We start from the raw sequence: 6000 nt of genomic DNA, 5'->3' as shown, positions 1-6000 counted from the left end.
TCAAATCTTGCTTCCCTTATTTTCAGGAAATATCTTGTACATCCAAGTGACACACTTAAACATCACCCTGTATCTGTCTTGTAGTCTGTAAATCTCTAAATTTCTGTAATTGGTCTCTACTCTTTCAAAGTCTTCGAACCATCTTTCCTCTGGCTTCTCAGCCTGACTTCTCTGCATGTGTTTTTGCTGTGCCTGTTCCTCGCCATGATTTTGCCCTCCTTTTATGTCAAAAACACCAGGGGAAAAATTCGATAGAGGCCATTTTTAGACGCAGGTAGTGTGATATGCTATTACCCCGTGCCCAATGGCCCCTGCGCAGGCAGGACGCAAGTTTGGATCCACTGGAGCACTTACCTGCAATCAGCCTTCCTTTCCAGGTCTTGTACGTGAAATCAATGCAATTTGCACTTTCCACCACCAGAGGGAGCGCAATCTCTTGAAGGGAGGATGTTTCATAGAAACCTCTTAAAGGTAGCTGGTACCTGTTATCTGGTGAAAATAACAGTCTGCTGTCTGTACGGAGTTTGAACAGAGATCAGACATTGCACACATAAAACAGAGATGCAGGTCCCGTCCCTATGTTTACACACTGATGAGTTATGTTAAAACATTGAATAAAGGTTGCGCACTACGAAATCCCACATCCTCCAATCTGCATGCCAGACCTCACCAATCTGCCGATCTGAGTTGGTACCAGTCCTGTGAGAGTGTGTGCACCAAGGTTCTCTGCTGATGCACTAGAGACCTTGGGTGCAAGAGGCGGACAAAAGGAAGGACATCCTATATCTGCGAGGGGGGGTGGTGCAAGAGGCCCTCCAGACATATATTCAAATGGCAGTGGGAGGCAGCGGGGGACAAAGTCAATGCCAGGCGCACAGCATCATGAACATGGATGCAGTGCAGGAAGGAGTTCAATGCTTTGCTACAAGTGGTCAAGGTGAGTGAGGTCAACTGTCAAGTGGCGTCTCCTACCAACTGCATCAAGCACTACACCCCCATCCCCCACATACCAATAAACTCTTTCCATCAGTACTCAACTCTTCCAATCAGCCGCTTCTTCTCACCCTTACATATTACCACTGTTCCAAGTCGCCCACCCACAATTCACAGGCCACACACACTGGCAGCTATTCAACCATGACAGGCATATCACCCAGACACACGTCCCACTTTCTTGCCGGAGAAGGTGGCGCATATCAAGAGGCAGCAAGTGGCAGTGGCATTTAGCCCATCGAGCCTGCTCCGCCATTCAATGTGATCGTGGTGGACCTGTGACCTAACTCCATATACCCGCCTTAGCCCCATATCCCTTAATACCCTTGGTTCACAGAAATCTATCAATCTCAGATTTAACGTTCACAAGTGAGCTAGCATCAACTGCTGTCTGCAGAAGAGCTTTCCAAACGTCTCCCACCCTTTGCGTGTAGAAGCATTTCCTAACTTCACTCCTGCATATCCTGGCTCTAAATGTTAGGCTATGTCCCCGCATCCTAGTATTCAAGTCTAGGAGACCTCCAAAAACAGTTACAAATGTCTCGGCAGCCAGAAGCAATAACCCAGCCACTAACCTGTAAATCCTGCACGGTCCCTTGAAATAGCGCTATTCTGGGGTCCTCCAGGCATTCTAAGACACGTTCAGATGGTCGAGGTTAAGACTGTGCGTTGAGTTGAGCGTTAAGTCCCAAAATGGTGTCTATCACTTTAAATCAGCGTTGCACACTGATTGAAGCTATTTTCTCCCTACTTTACATGATTCCAGCATTCATTATCTGCGCCTGCACTAACTTCTATACCAAGATGGCGTCTGGCGCACGTCATGCAGGTAACATGCGTGCGCATCCAAGACACCATCTTGGATGTTGGAGAGGCCGCGTAGCGCCGAAACAAAGGGCGCTACACGGCCCAATTTAGCGCCCACCCTCTTTAATACCTTTGATTCTCAAATAAACTTCGTCAAGTTAATTGTTAGCTAATCTGCGTGAAACATGCACAGCAAGAGTTCACCACATTTATATCTTGACTTTATATCAATCTTGGACATTGTGCTTAGTATCAATTTACAAAAATTTCTGATGCTGAGTTACTGTATCATATCTGAACTGTCTTTGTCAACTCATTTAAAAAGTACTTGGATGTGCACTTGAAGTGCCGTAACCTACAGGGCTATGGACCAAATGCTGGAAAGTGGGATTAAGCTGGATAGCTCTTTTTCGGAGGCACGGACACAATGGGTCGAATGACCTCCTTCTGTGCCTTAATTTTCTATGATTCTATGATTCTATGATTCACCACTTAGGCATCAGCCACACCTGTCAAGGTATTGTAATGACCCAATATTAACTATGAAGCAAAAACTATGAAGCAAAAGGTGACGGGTTTGCTCCTGTAACTTCTCAGACTTCAATAACAAAGGAACATGAACAACTTCAGATAAAAGTGGCATTTTTTTGGTCTGCCAATATGCTAAATCTAAGTTCTGACTTTCTCAACGTAGTGTAGGGTAACTCTACCCCTCTTGCCAATGTGACGTGACTCCAATATGGTATAGTGGAGTTTTATTAAGTTTCACACTATGTGCGCTTAAGCAGTAGTCAACAGTGCAGAACAAGAGCTATATCACCCGTCTCCGCGCCGGGTAGAGGTCGTGCCTACTTCATACAGGAGTGTTAACAGTCACCCTTCCTGGGGTCTCTTCCGTCGATACCATTGTAGGCTCTTGGCCTTACCCCACTTGGGGTTTCCTCTTTCCCCGCCTGGGGTTTCCTCTCTTTCTGTCACTTAATCATGACAAGGTTCCCTTTGGTAGGTCTCTGTCTCGTAGGCCTCTGACCTGTTTGGATCCAGATCCTCTTCTCTTCAGGGATGCCTGGTTTCACTCCAGGGTCAACCCTTACTCACATCTGTGTTCTCTACAATCTGACTCTCATTCGGGGTCTCTCTTTTATGCCACCATTGAGGGTGGTTACAGGGGCTATTATTGACACAGGTGTTTGACCCTATGGAGATCTTCCCAAAAGGTGTGGTGGCCAATTGGGTGTTGAGTATCTTTCAGACAAAGGAAGCAGAGTCGGCCTACTCTTTATCTCTTTCTTTGATGGGCAGGGGACGATGGAGTTGCTCGCCGCCCCCCCCCCGTCAACTCCACACTCCTCTGATTGACCAATCACCAATTGCTACCATTCCCACGGGACTAGCCCCTCATCTTATCCACTTTTAGCAACTCCTAGATCTATTATCTTATATTCCTGTCTGGGTCCCAGGCTGGTAACTCCATGACTCTATTGTCTGGACAGTTAGGTTCTTATCTCTGGGGCATGACTGAGTAACTTGTTAATGTAGCTATGATTACGGCTTGTGTGCTGTGCTGGCAATTTCGTAATATCATTGGTTTTATGAAGGGATTTTTAACGGTTTTTGTAAAGCTTGACAGATTCTAAGTTATGTGGTTGATTACTATATCCTTGCTTAATTAGTACCAAAGAGAGAAATGTGCTCATATAAGGATAGCAAAAGGTACATATCACAAATACATGCGGTACAATGAATCAAAGTACATGTGTGATTACAGCAATACAGTTAACAATTGTCAGATCTATGTTGATTAATACAAAAGGTGAATTACACAAACTACGTATTCGATACAGATTCAACAGGTGATGGTATAATCTTACATTCCCTGCTTTGAGGGGGAGGAGTCCTCTCCGACCCCTCACTTTGTTTCCCTCATGAACTGGCCGCTTCCAAATGACTGGTGCGGCGTTTAATCTTTTTCAGCATGTGTTTGACCGTACGAGTTACATACATCAAATAAATAATTATCACAAGCTGAAGTATTACTAGAAGGTGTGAAGCAATACGAACCCAAGGGTGAGTTGATATATGGAGACCTATATCCCACCAATGGGAGTGGTCTCCTATGCCATCAATTTCATGATCTCGCCTCGAGTTGTCTTGTTCCAGTAGGTAGAAATGTTTCAAGGAGGTGTTCAAGCGTGACACTAACTCGCTGAAGTCCTCAGACAGGGGGGGAATGTCGTACCCAAAACGGGCCACAAAGTTATTCAATTAGGCCTTAAGGGTGTCATTTATAATCAAGTTTATTCGTGTATGGTCCTTAACACTGAGCAGGATGTGCTGACCAATGGTCGTGGGTAGGTATGGTTTAAAGCAGAAACCGGAGTGTGTGGTGGGACAGGACATGTCGTCTCCGTAGAGCATGGTGGTGGCGGTGGTGGTAACACAGTATGTTCCATTTCCCTGATGGCTGTGACTAAATAGGCACTGCCAGCTAGCCTGTGCTGACATAGTGCAATTCACCCTGCCTAGATCCCAACTAAACTCAACTAGCGGGTACATAATGATCAGTTATATTGTAGGGACACAACCAATTGTCCTGTGTGCGGGTACATCCTGACAAATCGGGGGCCACGCAAGTATTGTTGTTAATGACCGTGATGTATGTGGGTGCATGCTCGTGTCTTACCAACACCTGGCCTTGTATCACTATGTTTTCGACTCGATAAACAGGGCTGGCGGGCTTCCTCTGTTTAATGATCTCCCTCCACCCTTGGTTTACAGTCCTGTTGTCTCAATTCCCCTGAGTTCCCTAGTATAGATAATGGTCCCCACGCTCCAAACAGGAGGCACCACCATGACCCCCTCATGATGGGTTCGTAGTAGCTCCTTGTCACATTATTCTGCCTATAAGACACAAGCGTAGTATTTGTGGTTACATATTGTGATTACATTTTGTGATCGTATATACATTGAGTACAGTACAAACAAAATTGTCCATGATCAAATATAAGTACTATTCGGCAGTTGGGGCATCACATATGCCTTTCTGGTCTTATCTTCTAGTCAAAAACTATCCCACCTCCCATGCTGACTCGGTGTCAAACAACTCTAGATGGCCTTTACCTCAGCTGTGCATTTACACACCTAGAGGCGGCTGTTTTTCCTCACACTGAGATAGGACCCCGTCACTGCACAGTACCGCCCTCTACCTAAACACCAAGCAAGTTGGGATAATTGACAAGGTTTAGATTCAAACCATATTCTTGCATCTCTGACATTTTGAAGGAAAGAACCATTCCCTCCCTGATTTTAACTGATTAATGTGGTACCACTTGGTGTTCTTTTTATTTCCCTTTCCCATGTACAATGTGAGGTATACAGCTGGACTAATGCGGTCCACTATGGGAAATGGTCCCTTCCATTTTAGTTCGAACACGTGCTCTTTTTTCCCGTAGTTCAGAACCATTACCACATCTCCAACCTGATACTCAAAAGGCCAGACCTTTTTGTCAAAATACTTCTTAATCTGTTTCGTGCTTTTCCCACAGATTTGTTGGTTTTATTCACATTGTCAACCATTTGGTCCAACACTGGCGGCCCACTGTTCCAAGTTGCAATGGGGTTGCAATGGGCACCAGTAGGTGTCCTGGGGTGTGCATCAATCTTCCCGTCATGGTCTGGTATGGCGAAAAACCCGTAGTGCTACTGGAAGTTGATCTGATTGCCATCAGGCACATTGGCAGCATGTTCACCCATTGAGTGGGGTGATCGGCACAAAACTTTTTAAGCATTATCTTTAGGGTTCGATTACCCCTTTCTACAGTTCCCGATGAGTGGTGTGATATGTATAGTTTGTGTTCTATCTTCATAAGTTTCTGTAGTTTGATAAAAATTTTACCTGTGAAATGTGATCCTTGATCACTGTCTACCTGTATCGGCACTCCCCACCTGCAGATCACCTCACTCAATAACAGTCGGGCTGCTGTAAGAGCGGTGTTAGATCTGCAAGGGAAGGCCTCTATCCATTTAGTAAACTTATCCACAATCACCAGGCAGTGCCAGTGGCCTGCCGCAGCCTTGTGTAATGGACCGATGAAATCTATCTGGAGATGGGTCCAGGGCCCTTTTGGCACAGGGGCACTCCGGAGGAGGTTTGGTTTGTAGAACTGGGTTGTGTTTCAGTCAGACCAGACATCTTGCTAC

The sequence above is a fragment of the Heptranchias perlo genome, chromosome 8 (assembly GCF_035084215.1).
Source record: "Heptranchias perlo isolate sHepPer1 chromosome 8, sHepPer1.hap1, whole genome shotgun sequence".
Taxonomy (NCBI): Eukaryota; Metazoa; Chordata; class Chondrichthyes; order Hexanchiformes; family Hexanchidae; genus Heptranchias; species Heptranchias perlo.
The sequence above is the reverse complement of the archived record's forward strand: the minus strand, read 5'-3'. Positions refer to the sequence as shown.